The 20000-nt window shown below is 45.1% G+C and overlaps 1 protein-coding gene across 1 annotated transcript in view; it reads left to right on the forward strand.

Moving 5' to 3' along the window:
• pdm3 (POU-domain protein pdm3) overlaps positions 1–20000 on the forward strand; it is a 361168-nt gene that overhangs the window by 33279 nt on the left and 307889 nt on the right. The gene's annotated exons all lie outside the window — the stretch shown is intronic.

Here is a 20000-nt window from a genome sequence, read left to right on the forward strand (position 1 = left end):
AGATGAAACTTTGCACCTGTCTTTCTCCTCATCCATCTATCTATCGATCTTGTCAACTGTTCCTTTTTCTGTTCAGTTCCACATTTACCGTCCATTTCCTTATTTACCATCCATCCTTCCGTCTATCCAGTCCCACATTTACCGTCCGTGTGTGTGTCCGTCCGTCCGTCCGTGGCTGCCCCCTCCGCGCCCCCCCCCCCAGATGAATCGCAGCGATCAGTCCTAATTAGGCTGCCCGGCCGCGAAGTACAAACACAGTAATTACCAGCTTCCTAATGACCCAGCGACGGAAATAAATCCCCCCGCAGGTGATAAACAAGGCCAGGACGATTACCGGGGTGATTACCGGGTCCCTCAGTATGCCCAATGGCTCCCCGGTAATATAATGGGTCCGGGAGAGGCTGCTGATTAGGTGGACTTTGGGTTTTAGCGTTTTACCAGCGGAATGGGATGGGCTTTTACCGAGACGGGCTGGGGAGTGTTTATTTATTTTTTTTTTTTTCTCGTGTGAGGTCTCTAGGATGGATGCTTTACTAGGATGGATGCTTTACTAGGATGGATGTTTTACTGGGTTGGATGTTTTGCCGGGATGGGTGTTTTGCCGGGATGGGTGTTTTACCGGGATGGATGTTTTACCGGGATGGATGTTTTATCGTGATGGATGTTTTACCGGGGTGGATGTTTTACTGGGATGGATGTTTTGCCGGGGTGGATGTTTTTCCGGAATGGATGTATTACCGGACGGTTGTTTTACCAAATGGGTGTTCTACCGGATGGGTGTTTTACCGGGGTGAGTATGTTAACGGGATGGGTGTTTTTTTTCTTTCCTTGTATTAGGGACTTTTTATAGCAGGAGCTTTGGGCTGATTTTTTTTTTTTTATTTTTTTTTTAGGGGAAGGGGGTTGTTTCCTTTATTATTCTTGCCTTTTGATGTAGAACAAGGATGTCTGAAGGGAGTTTCCTGAGATTTAGAAAGTATTTTTACTTCATGTTTTCGATTTTTAAATATTTTGTATCCTTTTGGGGGGTAAGTGTTAATTACTTCGATTTGGTTTTTCTTTTTTGCGTTCATTCTAGTTTTATTTTTTGGGGTATTTTATTGATTTTATTTGAGGGGAATTTGGTGTAGAAGCTAGTGGGCTGTAAATGTTTTCAAATTACACCCATATTTGGTTCTTCTCATTTTGTGATCGTATAAAATTTGTGTCCTTGTGCTCATTGACGTGTGAGGAAAGATATTTATGTGCATAGGATACGGTATTGTGTCTTTTGCCTTATGTTTGATGTGTGTGTTTATTTTATGCGTTCAGCTTAAGATTGAAACGTTAGTGGAAAGGGGTTGTGATTGCCTATTTGTATTTCAGATATTTTTATCCCCATTTAGCGTGTACGGACCCTATAAGTGAAAATTGGGTAATGGTTTTTGAATACGAGTCCCTTCGCTTTCTGTGTGTGTTTTAACATAATTTAAATTACTTCGCTTTATGTGCAATTTATGACATTTTTCTGGCTTAATAGTGTTTCCTGTTTCTTGAGAGACTATGACTGGGTGTGACAATGGGTGGGTGTTCGTGATGCGTGAGAGAGAGAGAGAGAGAGAGAGAGAGAGAGAGAGAGAGAGAGAGAGAGAGAGCATGTTTCATAGTTACTTTATTACAGATCTCCCTAAGTAGGAAGGACATTTTAAATAAGCTTAAGATTAGGATCCTGTTCTGAGCTTAAAGAGTTAGATAGAATACAGGGTGGCAGAAAGACAGAAAACAGATCCTGCGAGAAAGACAAATAACACGTGTGTGTGTGTGTGTGTGTGTGTGTGTGTGTGTGTGTGTGTGTGTGTGTGTACGCGCGCGTGCAGGCGGCGGATTTCGCTGGTGTGGTTGTTAGCGTTGTATTAGCAGTGGTAGCAGGACGGCTTAGGACGGACGTGTGCGGACGGACCCAAAAGACTGCACACCCGCCCTAACGTAGTATCAGAGGCGAGGAGAGACGTTCCGGAGTTAAATGGGAGAGACGAGAGATTAGTTGGCAATGGCGGTAATTCCTGTGTGTTCAGTTCTCGTATAACATCAACTGTCAAAGACCACACACAGCGAAGCATGATATCAATGACTTCGTTTGGAGATTGGAGATTGGTCGGGAAAGTTGATAGTCCTTAATTGTTCAGTATTTTCATAATAGCCACTGAAAAAGATTGCACACTCACCACAATGTAATATCTGGGGTTCATTGGTTGGCAGAAATAGGATGTTGGATGGATATCTCCGGAGTGTTTACAGTTTTCGCAGGTAATCTTTAAGTGCTCCAAACTGTAGTAGCATCAATCACAAAAGAACACACACGTGCCCGTCAGTTATTTATCTGTAAAATTTCACTTTATTACTAAGCTGTTACTACCCTTCCTACCCCCCATCTCTCGCGTACCCATAAAAAAATTTAAAAAGTTAAGGGAGATTATTTGTTCGATGTAAGGAACTGGACCATAGTGGAGAATGGGGTTATTGATAAGTTGCGCAGCCTTATTTATGGCAATTACATAAACCAGACCCAGCACGATCTTTAACCACGAAAGCTACACCCTTCGTCTCTAACCCTGACCAAGAAAGGAAAACAGTAGGGTATGTGGATAGAGAATGGCGTAATTAAGTTCAGTTGTGCACACTCCATTATAGACATTATGCAAATCAGACCTAACAGGACCTTACCTAACCCTGCACGTAACAGAAGCTACTTTAGTCCTATAACCTTGACCCTTATCTCGTCAAAGAAATGGCTTTCACGCCAATGTTAGATATTGTTGGTTTGGTCGGTGTAATATTCATAAATCAGGCAGAGGAGTTAAACTTAACAATCACGGTACCGGTGGCGGTAATCTCTAATTGTTAAGTATTTTCTTGTATGTTAGCAATGCAAGTAGCTTTTTGCGAAATACGTTCCCTTGGCGCTTTCCACCCAGCAGTACGATTGGAGACCTGGATGAAAACTGCACTATAGCGGGTAGAGTTCTGGGTAAAGATTAGGACTTTGAAAAAAAAAAAAAAATAGTCAGGCTTCATGACTTGTGCAGTCGAAAGGCATCTGTGAAAGCATTCTTTTTGGTGTTAAAACTGAATGTCTTTTGCCTGTTTTCCAGAAACCCGCAATATCCGAAGTGAGTTTGACCCAGACACTTTCTAGGACTCACTAGAAGAGGCTTGGGGTTGACTGGAAATGGTGGTGATTTTTGTCCTTAGTGCAATCTTAATAGCACTGGAATTTCAAGATGTGGCGTAGTATTAACTCTGCGCCTTAAGTATGATTGTTTGATTTCAATTCGATCAAGCTGTTCGGGAGAACCTACAGTATAGCTACTAAGAGGTTTATAATGACTGTATGTAACTTCTGTTGTAAAAGTCTCTCAGCTGAATAAAATTGTCGGGCAGAAGCAGTGATGACAAGTAATCGTTCTGCAGTGGATATAACAAGGCCTTGTCTTTCATTTCAATACTAACAACAAAGAGACGATTATACTTCGAGTAGGCTGGACTTACTGCAGTCAATGGATTAAGGATGATCTTTAACACCCGCACTACTCGACACAACCCTTAAGCTGAGTGCAAATATGTGACTGAAGCAAGACGTAAGAGGACGTCATCCTACTGAAGAGGTTAACAGGTTATATGATGATGTCTGTTTAAGCACAAAATAGAACGGGGGGGGGGGTGTAAAGACAAATCTAGCAGTGGAAGCTGAAAGAGGAAGAAGCAAGGAAAAAATACGGAAATAATACGAAAAAGAAAGGAGGAACAGAAGCAGAAATATGCGTGGGACGGGGTAATATACAAATTAACGAGAAAGAGAAAGTGAAGAGGAATGAACAGTATGCAGAGAAGGAATAGGGACGTAATACAGGCAGGATAAAAAGAGTGACAGGTATGCAACTGGAGACAGGGAGGCAGAGTAGTGCGGCAGGGAAAGAGCTAGGCGGAGGGAGAGAGAGAGAGAGAGAGAGAACGAACGGGCCACAGGGAGGTAGGGAATTTCAGTAAGCAGGAAGAAAAGTAGGGAGCAATGAGGAAAGGTTAGCTATAGATACAAGCAGAGAGAAGGTAGTTAGGTAGACCAGGAAACATATAGGCAGTGGGTCAGGGAGAGGCAAAGAAACAAGCGGAGAGAGAGAGAGAGAGAGGGGGGGGGGTAGGCGGACAGACAGGGACACAGGCAGGTGGGGAAACAAGCCGAGAGAAAAACAGGCAGAGGAGCAGGGAAACAAGTAGGCAGAAACACAAGGGAAGAGTAGTGGAGACAAGCAGAACGACAATAGCAGGCAGACAAGAACAAGAAGATACAGAAACAGGTGGAGAGGTATCGAAATAGACAGAGAATAAAGCAGGGAGAGAGAGAGATGTAGGCAAGAAAAGAGGAGGGAAAACAAGCAGACAGAGAAGAGGAGAGACAGAGAGGAACAAAAACAAACATTCAAACAGGCAGTGAAGCAGAGGAACAAGTTGAGAAAATATACAAGCATGGAAATAAAACAGGCAGACAGAGGGGCACGGAAACAGGAAGATGGGCAGGTAGGAAGAAAGAGAAATAAGTTAGCAAGGAGGCAGGGAGAGTCAGAACAAAGTAAAACAGCGACTCAGGGATTCAGAAAGGCAGAGAAACAGGTAGGCAGGCAGATAGAGGGGCAGACAGGCAGGCAAACAAGCAGGAAGAGAGGCAGGCAGGCAAAAAGGTATACAGACAGGCAGACAGGAAGGCAGAGAGGCAGTCAGGCAGAGAAATAGGCAGGAAGAGAGGCAGGCAGGCAAGCAGGCAAGTAACAAGCAAACAAGGAAGCAGGCAGGCATGGAAACAAGCAGGCAGGCAGGGAAGCAGGCAGGCAGACACCATTGAGAACGACACCACTAGTCTTGCTTATATCCTCCCCTCTCCGCCTCGATGCAGACGAATTAGCCAATATCTCCCTGCTCCCCTACCTCCCCTTCCACCTTCCCCTTCACCCCTCCCCTTCACCCCTCCCCTTCCTGCTCTTCCAACCTACACTTCGCCCCTGCTTTCACCCTACCCTCCCTGTTCCTCTGTCTCCCCGTCCACCCTCCCCTTCACCTCTCCTCGTCTCTTCCAGCATCCCTTCTTCCTTCCCTCACCTTTCCTCTCCCGTCTTTCTTTTTCTCTTCACTCTTACTCTTCCTTCTGTCTTTCCCTGTAATACCCCTTCTCTTCTCTACTGTCTCCCTCCTGCTCCCCTACCTCCCTCCTCTCCGTCCCTTGCTCCCCTACCTTCCCTTTCGCTCTCCCTTCACCCATGCCCTCCCTGCTTCCCTCTCATCCTTTCCTCTTCTCTCCCCTTCCCTCCTGTGATCCCTTCTCCCCTGGCTTCCTTCCATCCTTCCCATACCTCCCTCTGACTCCTCTCCTTCCCCTAACCCCTCCCTTCTTCCCTCCTTCCTTTTAGATCTTCTTTCTTTTCTCTTATGTCTTGTATTCATCTCTTTTTCCTTTCTCTTCACCTATCTTTACCTCCATTATCCTTTCTGTAGTCACTGTCTCTCCCACCTGCCTGCCTACCTCCTCTTCCACTTTCCTCTTCCATTCTTCACCCCTTTCATTCAAGCTTTCCCTCGCTTTAACCCTGCTATTCTCTCTCTCTCTCTCTCTCTCTCTCTCTCTCTCTCTCTCTCTCTCTCTCTCTCTCTCTCTCTCTCTCTCTCTCTCTCTCTTAACCGTCTTTCGTTCCTACTCCTCTTTTTTCCTCCCTCACTTCTCCTCTCCCATGTTTCCCTCGCTTCACCCCTACTTCTCCATTCACTTTTTCCTCCGTTATCTTTCCTCTGTTTCTCTTCTTCCTTACCCCTTACCCATTATCCTTATTTCCTTTCACCTTCCTGACTCTCCTTGACATTCTTCCCCAATTTCTTTCCCCATTTCCTTCCCATCACCATTTCTCTTCTAACTCTTTCCTTCTCAACACCTTTCTCTTACACTCTCTTCATTTCTCTCATTTCCTCCCTGCTCGCACACCACCCGTCTGTCCTCCCTTCACACCCATTCTTTGCCTTCCTTTTTATCTTCCCTTCCTACCTCACCTTTCATCCTTCCTTCGCCTTCTACCCTTCTAAATACCTTGCCCCTTCCTATTTACGGTTCCCTGTCCCTTCCCTCTCTACCCCCATTTGCCCTTCCCTCTTGTCCCCTCCCTTCCCCTCTCCTCCCAGCCCACTCCCTTTCATTCTGTCCCTTTTCCATCTCCCACTCCCTCATGCCCTTCCTCTCCCTCTCTTCATCTTTGTTTTCGCTTCCTACTCTTCATCCCTTCGCCTTTTCCCACCTAACCCTTTTCTGTCCTTTACCCTCTTCCTTCCTCTTCTTCCTCTTTTCAGTCTCTTTCTCCTTCTTGTCCCCCTTCTTCCACCTTCGTATTCTACTGCTTGCTTCTTGCCCAGTTCCTCCTCCTTTCCCTCTTCTTCCCCACTGCTCTCACATTATCCCTCTTACCTCTCTTTTATACTGTTCTCTTCCCCTCACGTTATCTTTCCTGTTCTCTCTCCAGTCTTATCTCCTTTCCTTCACTTTATCCCTCCTTTTCATTCTTTCCCCATCCTTTCACTCTGTCCCTTCAGCTCTTCCTGCCCCTTCCCCTTCACTTTATCCCTTATGATTTCCTTTCTCCCTTTTCCCTTTTCCCCTTGACTTCCAGTCCCGTTTCTACCTTTCAACCCCTTTCCTACCCTTCCACCATCCTCCCTCCCTTCATCCCCTCCTTTCTGCCCTTGCTAACTATTCCTTACTCTCCTCTACCGTCCTGAAAAAGGCTGATGGGTGGGTCAGTGTTTAAACCTCCAAGACCTAGGTTTGCAAAACATGGGATTTTGTGGGGAAGCTGCGGAGCATACCGCCCTTCGCATGCTGGCTCACAGTCGCGAAACTCATAGGTTCCCTCCTCATTTATGTTTTGAAAATGCCCTCCACCGCCACCCCTGTGAACAATGGGCTTCAGGGTGTTAGCTGCTCCTACTCTCCTTCATTCTTCCATACTTCATTCCTTTCTTTGCTCGCCCACTTTTCTAAAGCCTCCCCTACTCTTTCTCACTCTTGCCTTACTCTCTCCCTTCACCCTCCGTCCTTTTTCCCCCACCCACCCTTTCACTTTTCCCCACCCGTCCTTTCGCCTTTCCTCATCCTCCCTTTCGCCATTCTCTTCTCTCCCTCACGCCTTTCCTCCACTCTTCTCATCTTACCCTCTTTTCCTCCCCTTCCCCCACACTCCTTTACTCTCCCTCACTCGTAAATTCTCGATTTTCCCTCGTCTCCCTCCCTTTCCTCTTCTCTCCCCTTCTCTCCCTTCCTCTCCTTTTCTCTCCCTCACTTACCTTCTCTTTTTCAGCATGCCTCTTTTTTTTCAGTGTGTTCCTCCCTCCCTCCCTCTCTCTCTCCCTCTCTATTTTTGCTTATTCCTTCAGGCATTCACTCTCTCACTAATTTTCCACTGTTTCTGTGTGTGTGTGTGTGTGTGTGTGTGTGTGTGTGTGTGTGTGTGTGTGTGTGTGTGATTTATAACCCGAAATTTGTCTAAACTGTTGTAAACCAGTCAAACAGAAGTCACATGTGTTATACATTGCAACTAGTATTATCGAGACAGAACTGATTGCTCCAAACGAGGCTTGGGAAACCGAAAACCAAGCTTCAGCCAAATATTACAGTTAAAAGGTTTCAACAACTGCTTTGTTTGAGAGAACTAGATGCTTCTGGTAATTATCTGTCAAATACCTCAGGGAATAGTGTTGTATCAGTTGCTGCATAACTGACCTAATGAATCCTGTTTATTCCTTCTAGCTGGTCCAAGAATAACGACAAGCCATTATTGTCTTACCACATAGGACCTGTGAGTACTGCGTTCATGTAGATAATTCACCTCAGTGTGGTATAAGTGTCATGCCCATTTCGGTACCTGACTTGTGAAGCTGTCAATAGCAATAACAAAAGTCGAATCATGTTTGGTTAGTTAGCTGACCGTGCATTGTCAGGAGGAAAACAGTATACTGGTACATGTATTCCATTGCCAAGAAAATGTCAGCTTTCGTCTAACCTGACCATCCTTTTGAACAGGTAACAGAAAATGGATGGATGGAAATGCAGTTAAAATATTGTCGTAGTGTTGAACGCCTTCTTTTTTGTAATTACTTTACATCCTGGTATTTGTATTAAGCTTGAACTATGAGTCGAACGTTAGATTATTTACTGCAGTTTCTTACATATACTCCCTATGATCATTTCCTATATCTGTTTGTCTTACAAAGCTACTAACGAACTATGTTTGACAAAAATATTCAGCAAATATTAACATTTTATTTCTTTACCTTTGAATTTTCCCCAACAACCAAAGGTGAAGCTGGCTTTGGCAAGGTAAAACTAGCTGTAGTAGAGTGGTGTTGACCAGTTTAAAGTAGCTTTGACCAATTCCGGGTTTTATTTTGTATATGTAATCCATCATGTTCATCCTCGCTCCTGTTTCTTCTCTCATTCCTTCTCCTTCAGTTAATCTTTCATTCCTTCTTCATATCTTCCTTTTCTCCTGTCTGCTTTGCCTTCCTCCTTCCACCCTACCCTCCTTCTTTCCTTCCTTCTTTCCAGTTTTTCTTACATAATCCTTCTCAGTCCAGCTCTTTCTCCTTCCTTCATCTCTCTCTCTTTTCACTTTGCCTCTACAGCTGCATCCTTCTGTCCAACCATCTTCTCTTCTGTCAGTCTCTCCTTCTTTCCCTCCCTCCTCTCCTACCCACCTTCCTCTCTCCCCCTTCTCCCTCCATCTCTGTCTAACTCTCCTTCCCTTCCTCTCTTCCTGCGCCCTTGCCCTTCCATTTACTAATTCCCTCCCTTTCTCTTTCCCTCATATCCTCTCCTGTCACTCCCTTCCTCCCCTCTCCTTCCATCTTTTCTCTCCCCGTCCTAGTACTCGTTCTTCCTCTCTATCCCTCCCTCCGTTCATTTCTCCTTTCCTTCCTTCCCTTTCTCCTCCCCCAGTTTGTTTAACTCCCCATCTCTCTTTTCTCTCACCTTGCTGCTTCCATCCCCCCCCCTTCTCTCTCTCTCTCTCTCTCTCTCTCTCTCTTCGTGCCTGTCCAGCCCCGTCCTTGCACTTATTCCTTAACTTTCTCCTTCCTTCTTTCCCTCTTCTCCTCTCTCTCCCTCTTCTCCTTTCTCTCCCTCTTCTCCTCTCTCTCCCTCTTCTCCTTTCTCTCCCTCTTCTCCTCTCTCTCCTCCCTCCATCGTTCCCTACGTCCATTTCTCCTCTCTTCCTCTATCCCTCTTCTCCCTTCATGCGATTCCATCCCTCCCTTCTTCCCTCCATCCATCTCTACCCTGTGTTTCCCTCCCTGTTCAGCCCCTCCTTCTTTCCCTCCTGTTTCTCCCTCACCTCCTTCCCGTCCTCTCAACATGCCTATCCAAACCATTCCGTGCCCTTCCTTCCCTCTTGTCTCTCTTCTACCTCTTCCTCCTCCTCTCCTCTCTTTCCTCCCTTCCCTCCCTCCATCCCTTCTTCTATCAATCTCTGTCCAGCTCTTTCCTCCATCTCTCCCTCTTTCCGTGCCCTTCCTTCCCCTTTGTCTCACTTCCACCCCTCCCACCTTCTCTCCTGTCTTTCCTCCCTTCCCTTCCTCTCTCCCTCCCTGTCCAGCCCTTTCCTCCTTCCCTCCGTCTCTCCCTCTCTCCGTGCCTGTCCATCCCCCTCCGTGCACTTATTCAGTCGGTCCACCCCTGCACTCGCATAGGGAGGCCCACGGCTGATTAATAGTTTCGATAATTACGATGCTCTCCCTTCCTCCCTTACTCTCCCTTCCTACCTCCCTTATTCAGTCGTTCTCTTCACCCTTCCACCCATTCCCTCCTTTTCCTCCCTTCTCCTCCCTTTTCCCTCGTTCCTCCCAGTTCCCTCATTCTGCTACTCCTTCCTTCTCCCTTATTCCCTCTTTCTCCCTTACTTCATCGGTCTGGTATTTCTTCCTTCCTCCCAACCATTACCTTCCTCCTCTCTCTTCCTCCATCCCTCCTTCTTGCCTTTCTGCTTTTCTTCTCTCTCTCTGTCTCATTCTCCCCGTCCCCCTTTCTTCCTTCCTTATACCTTCCTCCTCCCTTGTTCCCTCGTATCTTTTCTTCAGTGATTCTCGTCTGTTCCATTACTGTCTTTCCTTTCCATTTCTCTTTTCTCTTTCTTACTTTTTCCATCATTTCTCACCTCCTCTTCCTCCACAGCTCTCTCCTTCCTTATTTGCTAGTTCTCCCTGACACTCATTCATTCTCTCTCTCTCTCTCTCTCTCTCTCTCTCTCTCTCTCTCTCTCTCTCTCTCTCTCTCTCTCTCTCTCTTTCCTATTCCCTCATTCTCCCTAACTTCACTTTCCCTCTCTTTCACCCTCCATTTCTCTCGCTTTCCCTGCCTCTCTCACTCTCTAATTTTATTGCCCCCCTTTCTCTTCCTCTCTCTCTAATTTTTGCTATTTCTCCCGCACGTTTCCCAGTGTTTTCTTCTCTCTCTCTCTCTCTCTCTCTCTCTCTCTCTCTCTCTCTCTCTCTCTCTCTCTCTCTCTCCATAATTTTCTTTCCTCCAGCCCCTTATCTTGTGGCCTCATTATTCCTCTCGCCTCATCACCTTCATCGTCTGCTCCCTTCGTGTCTCTGATTTATCATTATTTCATCGTCTCTCCTCTTCCTCCCTTCATTATCCTCTTCTTCCCTTTCTTCCTTTCCTCCTTTTCATCACTCTTGCTCCTTTTCTTCGCATCATCATCATTTTCATCCTGTTGTTCTGTCTTCTCCCCCTTCCCCTCCCCTTCCCCCCTTTGGTCAGTGTTAGTACATCAACAGTATATTCTCTCTCTCTCTCTCTCTCTCTCTCTCTCTCTCTCTCTCTCTCTCTCTCTCTCTCTCTTTCTCTCTCTCTCATTGCAGATTTCATCCTCTTTCATGGCTTTCTTTCATTTCTTCCCCTTTCTTTTTCTCTGTATTATCTTCTCTTTTCTTCTTCTTTCTTAGTCATGTTTCTTCAACCATTTCCTTTTCTTTCGTCGTTCATAAAACTCTTCCTTCCTTCATCACTTCAATCCTCTTCATCCTTTATTTTCTCCTTCATCCATATACTCTTCTTCTCTGGTATTCTTATCCTCCATCCTTCTCCTTCCTTCGCCACCATTTTAATCCTTTCATTTCTCACTACTTTACATTCCCCCCCCCCATTTTATTTTTTTACCCAGTATTATCACCCTCATTTATTTAATCATCATCGTCATCATCATCACGTCATCTTGCTACTCTTTTATCATCTTCCCTTCTCCCATTTCATCATCGTTGTTACCATCTCTCATTGTGATAATATTTCATTTTTCCACCAGCACCAGCACCATCTTTATGCTCTTGTATCACACCTTCCCTCCTTCATCATCTTCATAACATCTTTCCATCATTATTACCATTAATTTACCCATAAACCATCATTAAAATCCGCTTTTTCTATCCTCTTTATTTTCCTATCGTCTTTCTTCGCTTTCACTGTCTTCCTCACATCCGTCTTTTTCGCGATCTCCCCCACCACAAATCCATCACCACCACCACCACCTCAGCTCTAACCTCGCTCATTCCTCTCCCCATCATCACAATTTCCCACCTCATTACCTATTATCGTCAACTCCTTCTCAGTCACCTCCCTTTCCTCCCTTCATTACCCATTCTCTTCCCCTCATTACCCTCCCCTCTTCATTAATCCTCCCTCTGCTCCTCCCTTCATGTTCTCTCCCTCACCTTCATCCAACGTCTTCTCGTTTCATCTTCTTCATCTCTCACTTTCCTTTCTTCCCTTCATTGTCCTACCTGTCATCATCCCGTCCCTTCTTCACACCTGTCCTCCTTTCCCCAATCACTTTTTCTTCCCGTCATTACCCTCATCTTCTTTCTCCAGCCAACATTTCTCATCACTTCCTTCGTTCATCACCTTCTCCCCCATTATTCGCCCTTTCCTCCTCCTCCCTTTATTATCTTCCTATCATCCCCTGCATCTCCTCTTCCCTTTCTACTCCCTTTATTCCTTTATTATTTCCTATTTCTCCTCCTCCCTTCATCATCATGTTATCATTTCCTATCTCTCCCCGTCTCTTCATTATGCTCCCCTCATCTCCTGTCCCTCCTTCCTTCATTACCCCCGCCCTTATCATCTCCCTCTCTCCTCCTCTCATCATCACCCTCTCCTCCGCTCATTACCTTGCCCCTCATCACCACGACCCTGGCCTCTCACCCCATCATTAGCTGTACATTTGTTAACCTTCTTATAATGGATACATTAATTACTGCTTCCTTGCTGAGCATCCACCTCTCTCTCTCTCTCTCTCTCTCTCTCTCTCTCTCTCTCTCTCTCTCTCTCTTCTTTCCTTGGTGTTCTCTTAGTATTGTTTTGATATTATTATTATTATTATTATTATTATTATTATTATTATTATTATTACTATTTCATTAGTCTATAATTGTTTACCTTTTTCATTTTTGTGCTGGAGTAGCTGTTCCTGGTTAATTTATTTATTCAGTTTGAAGTGCTTTGTTTCGCTTGCAACATTCTTCTCAAACGCACATTTTCCGCTTTTTTTTTTTTTACCTGTATCTATTTTCTTTCTTTAATTCTACTCTTTCTTTATTGTTAGTCTTCGTCGTCTTAGGTACCTCCCGTCCGTTCAGCCTTTTTGTCATTTCATCCGTCAATCTTCTTCCTCTGTTTTCTTTCATCATTCTTTTGCTTTTCATTCATGTTTTTCCTCCTTTTCATTTGTTCTCGTCTATTCAGTAACTTAGTATTTGTCCTCTTCCATTTATTGTTTTAGGATTCTTTTTTCATATGCCATGTTTCCCTTCACTACTTTTTTCTCCTCCTTTTCATCATAGGCGGTCGTTGTTGTCATTCTCCTTTTCATTCCTTACTTTTCCCAGTCGTCATATTTGTCTCTATCACTTTTCCTCCCTCTTCTTCGAATTTTTTCTGTTTATTTACCTTCGTTGTTCTTTTCTTTTTCCTTCAGTCTTTTCCCCCTTTCCTCACTCTCCTTGCTTTCCTTCCTTTATGTCGCTTTCCTTCCCCTTCCCTGCGTCCCTTTCTCTACTTGCCATTCTTAGTCTCTGCTTCAATTCTTTCCGGCCCTCATTCCCTGCCCATATTCTTTTTTCCCTCCCTTCATCATATTCCTTCTATCTCTCCCCTTCCCTTCATCACTCTTTCCTCCTTTCATCATGCTACTCTCCCCCTGCCTCTTTTTCTTCTCTCTACCCTTCCTTTCATCACTCCTCCCTCCTCTCGTTCCTTTCCTCCATCCTTCTCTCCTCCTCTCATCTCTCTTCCCTTCTCCCTTTCCCTCCCTTCATCATTCTTCCCCTCTTCCTTCATTGCTCCAGTCCGCTCTCTCTCTCTCTCTCTCTCTCTCTCTCTCTCTCTCTCATCTGCATCTCCATCTCCGTCTCCATCTGCATCTCTTTTCAAGCACACCTTCTTCCACAACTCTTCCAGCTAATTTCTCACTCAGTCTTCCACATTCCCCACAGTTTCTCAGCAAATCAGTACTCTCTTCCAGGGCCCTGTTTCTATCCAAGAATCTCCCACATCCCTTGCCTGTCCCCCAATCCTTCCAGTCCACCTTTCAGCATTCCAATCCACCTTTCAGCCTTTCAACCCACCTTTCACTCATATTCCTTCCGTCTCCTAGGCCTTCCAGCGAACACACTCCCACTGCCTGCTTCTTCTACAGTCTCCCAGTCTACCTCTCAGCCTGTACCAACCCACCACTGCCTCAGTCTCCCTTACAGTCTTAAAAACCCCACCAACGAAACCCTTCTCCCACAGACTACCCTTTCTCCAACACTCGCACCCACAGCTCCACCTCTATCCCACATCTTTCCCACAACACCACCTCTATCTCATATCTGTCCAACAGCATCTCTCTCACACATCTCATCCAGGCCACCACTCACTCATTCTCCCACTCTCCTGACAATCTCTCACCCTACCTCTCTCCCAGCTTATTTATATCTCCCATTTCTCTCCCAATACTCCTCTCACTCACTCAGGCTCCCACATCTCCCCCACAATCTCCCAGGCAGCCCAGCCAACCAACACATACTCTCCCACAGCCCCTCCACCCCCCACCCACCCACGGAGGAAGTGGAGGGAGCGCGGCCAGGCAGGGTCCAACCCCTCTAATGATTAATAGTGTCGATAATTACCCGGGCTGGACGGGCGAGGCAGGACGGCGATGAGACAGGCATTACTTTGATGGCAGCGGATACTTGGAATTACTTTAATTAATGTGATCAATTACTTACAAAGCTCTGAATTTCGTTAATGAATTGGTCGGGTCGAGTGGTAGTGTGGGGGAGGGTAAGTAGGTTTGGTTTTTTATTGCGGGATCTGTGTGTTGTGTGTACTTTGGTGTCTGTTGAGGTGGTCAGTTGTGGTCAGTCTTTCTCTCTCTCTCTCTTTCTCTCTCTCTCTCTCTCTCTCTCTCTCCTTCCCTGTCATCCTCCTCCCCTACTTTACTCCTTCCCAGTCTTCCTTCACTGCCTTCCTCCTTCCCTTTCTCATTGTTTTCCTTCTTTTGTCCTTCCTTCTCCTCACCTCACGATTCTCTCCTGTTCCCTGTTTTCCATCTTACCTTGTTTCTTCTCTTACTCCTCCTCCTTATGCGGTTTTACTCCCTCTGTCTTCTTGTTTTCTTCCTTCCCTCCTCTCTGTCCGCGTTCTCGTCCTCCCTCTGTCTCTCACTCATAGCCTCTCTCATCACTTCCCAATACTTCACTTCCTGCCTATTCCTTTTATTCCACCTTTAGCTTCACTTATCTCTCTTCTTCGTTTCACCGTTGCACCTCTTTCTTCTATTCTCTTCCTTCCCTTCCTTCCTTCCTTCCCTCTAACCTAGAATCTCCCTACCTTCCTCATCCACTCAATTCTACTACGTCTGTTTCTATTTCCCTTCTTCCTCGCCGCCTCCTTCCTTCAATAAGCCTCTGTTCATGGCCTTTCCTCCCTCGTCCTTCAATTCCCTCTCCTACCCTCGTTCTCTTCCTGCCTCTCCATCCTCCAATTTCCATTTTCTCTCCCTACCTATGCCTCCATTCCACCATTCAGTTTCTCACATAACTCTCCTACCCTCCACTTCTCTCACAACCTCTCCTACCCTCCTTCCCTCAGTTTCTCTTCCTTTGTCTTTCCTTCAGCTTCTCTCCCCGTCTCTCTCCTTCCATCTCACCGTCCGTCGTCCTTTCCTTCGTCCCCCTTTTCCTTCTCATCATTTGCTCTTCCTCCGTCCTTCACGTCCCACCCTACCCATCTCCTTTTCTTCACCCATATTCCTCTCTCCCAAGTTCCCTGCTTTCCTCCGTTCTTCATCTTGTTGCCCTTTCTCCGTATTGTTTTGAGAAAGTGTTCCCCTGAACTTGCCTCTGTCCTAGCTAAATTATTCAGACATGCATACGTACTTCTTTATTCCCAAATTCATGGAAAGAAGCCAATATCCACCCAGTTCCGAAGAAAGGAAGTTCGTCTGACCCCTCCAATTACAGACCAATAGCTGTCACATCTTCTCTTGGTAAGGTATTTGAAACTTTAATTAATAAGCATATTGTTAAACATCTTGAATCCAACAACTTAATTAGTGATAGACAATACGGTTTTCGCCACGAAAGATCCACCATTGACATACTCAATCTCTTAACTCATACCATCCATCAATCAATTGATCTTGTTGGAGAAACTCATGCAGTAGCTCTTGATATCTCTAAAGCTTTCGACAGAGTATAGCACAGTTCCCTGCTGTCCAAACTCCCTTGCTATGGACTAACGTCTTTTGTTCCTTTGATTTCTTCTTATCTTAGTGACAGGAAAATAAGAGTAAAAGTAGATGATGTATATTCGAATTTCCACTCAGTTAACACCGGCGTGCCGCAGGGATCAGTTCTGGCGCCAACCCTATTTCTGGTTCATATTAATGATCTCTTATCTGTCACTCACAATCCCATTCACTCATATGCAGATGACTCAACACTGCATAGTTCATTCACACTCAGACATCCATTCACAAGGTCTAATGTCTCTACCTCTCAACTCAGTACAGCCATCTCCATAAATCAAGATCTATCTACAATCAGTGAATGGGGACAAAACAACCTTGTCTCTTTTAATGCTAGTAAAACTAAATATATACAGTTTACTAATAGACAGATATTGCCAGATTCGTACATTACCTTCAGTGCTACTAATATTCCCATCTCCAAAAGTATTGAAATTCTTGGTGTCTCACTTAACAGTGCCTTGAGCTGGACCTCTCATGTCAGATCACTTGCTAAAACCGCCTCAAAGAAACTTGGATTATTGTACAGAGTCCGTAACTTCTTCGCCGATGAGCAGTTAGCTATAATCTATAAGAGTCATGTGCGCTCTCAGCTTGAATATTGCTCACCCTTGTGGAATGGTTGTGGAGAGGTTGCTTTAAGACAACTAGACAAAATTCAGAATAAAGCTGTTAGAATCATTAACAACCCTGCCATTACATATAAACTACCTCCCCTGCAAGTAAGAAGGAATGTTGCCTCCCTTGCATTATTTTACAGATATTTTTTTGGCAAATGCTCAGACGAAGCTGCGTCCATGGTGCCACCTCTTCATGCCTTCCCTCGTGCTACACGGGCATCTGGTAGCGCTCATGACTGGAATGTCACTCAACCATATTGCAGAACTTCTGCCTATCAGAATTCTTTCATTCCCCGAACTGCATCTCTCTGGAACTCGCTTCCCCAGAGTTGTTTTCCTCCAAATTTCAACCCACAACTGTTCAAGTCTAACTGTTACAGATATTTTACAGAGGACACCAGTAATCTGGTGTATGGATTTTTTTTTTTTTACCCGTTTGTTTTTCCTTCCTCCGTTCTGTTATTTATAAAAAAAATAAAAAAAAAAAAAATTTCCTCCATTCAACACTTTCCCCATACCAATCCTTTTTTGGTTCTTCATTGCGTCCCATTTTCTTAGAATTTCTTCCTACTCTCTCGGCTTTCCTCATTCCCTCCACCCCCTTCTTTCTCTTTCTGTATTCGCCTTTCCTTCATCTTTCACTTTCTCTCATCATCTTTCTCATCTTCCCCAACACAGCCTTTCTCCTCATCCATCTCCCCATTGAGTTTGCTTTTACATATCTCTTCCTCTCTCCTCCGTTCCCTCCAGCTTCCACATAGTACCGTTTTCCACATTATACTCTTTCACACACTGTTATCCACACTTTCGCCCAATCTCTGTATACTTCCTGTGTGCATCCAGGAATCCTTTTTTTCTCTCTGTCGACCCACCTTCCCCTTATATATGCTCATCCTTCAGACATTTTTCCTTGGTTACTTCTCCTTTCCTTCCTATCCTTCCTTCTGTCCTCTCTCTGTCCATGTTCGCGAGTATATTCATTCTCAGGCCATTAGTCTACCCCTTTTTTTTTTTTTTGTACAATCTTCTGTCCTGTTCATCCTTCTGTTGTTTTTTTCTCCATCTTTCTTTCCAGTCCTTCTTTATGTCTGCACCGCTTTATATTGCCTGTCTCCATCTTTCTATCCCTCACTGTCAATCCTTGAATTTTCTCTCTCTGTTACTTTTGTGTGTGTGTGTGTGTGTGTGTGTGTGTGTGTGTGTGTGTCTCTCTCTCTCTCTCTCTCTCTCTCTCTCTCTCTCTCTCTCTCTCTCTCTCTCTGTATTACGTCTGCCCTTGCTTTCTGTCCATCCTTCAATCCTTCTCGTCCCCATCCATCATTTGTCTCACTGTTCTGTCAGTTGCTCCCTCTCTCTCTCTTAACTGCGTACGTCAAATCATGCAGGTATCTTTTTCTCGCTGTCAGGCTTATGTACAACCTAAGCATTGAATCATTTACCTTTTTTTTTTTTTTCGAGCATGTCCCTCGACAAATCTACTTACCTGCAGCAAGATGACATGTAAATCCCCGCCGCGATAATAGAATGAAAATGTTTGTAAAATGCCCCCTGTTTAAGCAGTTATTTCGCATGCTGATTGTTTTAGGTGTGTATATACGGAGGTACATCTAGGGTATGTGTGGGGTGTGTCTGGAGTGTGTCTGTGGGGTGAGTCCAAACGGAAATCACACATTTTAGGATGTACTGGGGTAATCAAACGGTTGGGGTGGGTTCGGCTATCAGATGTGTTCTCTGTCTCGTTTATGTGCCTACTTATGTAAGTCGGGAGGGGTGATGGTGACGGTGGTGGCTTGAGGGTCCGTTGTTTGGATTATTTCTTATCCTTTCAGTGTGTGTGTGTGTGTGTGTGTGTGTGTGTGTGTGTGTGTGTGTGTGTGTGTCTTTGTGTCTGTGTGTGGGTGTATGGGTGTGGGTGTGTGTATACGCGTGCATGGGCAAGCACGCGTATATGCATGCATGTTAGTGCACGTGTGTGTGTTTGTGGGCTTAAGTGATTGAGTTCTGTTTGCTTTAGTGTGTTTAGTTGAGTTGAATTTGCGTGTTTATGTTTGAGTGCACTTATTACATGGACTATTGGATTTAGTGTGTGTGTGTGTGTGTGTGTGTGTGTGCGCGCGCGCGCGCGCGTTCATTTTTTCCTGTGTATGATTTTGTTTTTTTGTGCAAGTATGTGCATGGTATGACTGTATTATAATGGGGGAGGCGGTGGCTGAATCGGTAGAGAGGCGGCTTGCAGTCCTGATGGACCCAGGTTCGAATCCTGGCTGGGGCAGGGGACAGTTTAAGGATTTGAATTTCATTAAAAGCAGACTTTCCTGATCTACCAGATGACCCGCCGACATGTCGTAAAAATACCCCCGCTAATACCAATACACCAGTCCTGTATGAGACAGCCCTAGCATGTATTCAATATGGACGGTGGGTGTTAGCGCCGAAGTGGTGACATGTGGAGGTGTAGGAGGACTACTGGGCCTTGGGATAGGCTACTGCCCCCAAGATATAGGCCCTGAAGCCTTTGCCCAGAGTCGGACACATTAAAAAAAAAAAAGAAAAAAAAATTATTTGTGTGATTAATATGTTGCTTATGTACTTCCATGAGTGCCTTAGAAAGCTTACATTATGTACGTCCGTGTTACGAACGAGGGAGAGGCCCTCGCGAGTCTTTCGTCTAGTAGTGGCATTTTCTCACATATGAGCGGCCAGACCGACCCGGACCGGCCCGACCTGGCCTGACCGTAACGCTTTTGAGGAGCTTACATCTCAGCAGCCACAGGGTCGATCACTGCGTGGTTTGCACCATATTATAGCCTAATTCTTTAAAAAAAAAAAATTTTAACACCGAGGCGGTGCACATGGCACGTGACACTCGCTAAGTGCAACATATCGAAAATTTTCAAAAGAGAAAAACAGACAAGACAGTTTGTCGTATAGGCATGAAACTTGGTAAGTAGATAGCCATCAGTGTACTCTAGGCATCCTTGGGGTGTAATGCGACATTTTAGTGCTTTCGAATTTAAATGGCCTCGCTCGTACCTCGCCAAAAAAGGCGTTTTACCGGTATATGTACGTGCGTGAGTCCAAGGGAGTGTATATTTGTGTGTGGGCAGTTGGTTGTCCCTGTTCAGACATCGGTATGGGAGTAGCTGACTGGTGTGTGTGTGTGTGTGTGTGTGTGTGTGTGTGTGTGTGTGTGTGTGTGTGTGTGTGAATACGGTCTTTTTTAATACTAGGTGCCGAGCTGCACATATGTGAATGCTTTACGTATTTGCACATGTTTCTGTTAGGGGAGAGAGAGAGAGAGAGAGAGAGAGAGAGAATGGGTGCGTCTGTACGCAGTATGTGTAGGTGTATATAAATGTGCTTGGATATGCATGGGTATATATGAGGTATATTATATATGGTTACGATCCTGCGTGTCCATGTGCAGGGGCATATACGCATGTACCTATGTGCATTTTTTAAGTGTTTATGTTTATGTGTGTTGCTGATATTTTCATGTGCGCGCTCATGCGTTGTATGTACATGG

Source organism: Coenobita brevimanus, chromosome 93 (assembly GCF_032717465.1).
Source record: "Coenobita brevimanus isolate Jiangsu-jjx chromosome 93, ASM3271746v2, whole genome shotgun sequence".
NCBI classification, from domain to species: domain Eukaryota; kingdom Metazoa; phylum Arthropoda; class Malacostraca; order Decapoda; family Coenobitidae; genus Coenobita; species Coenobita brevimanus.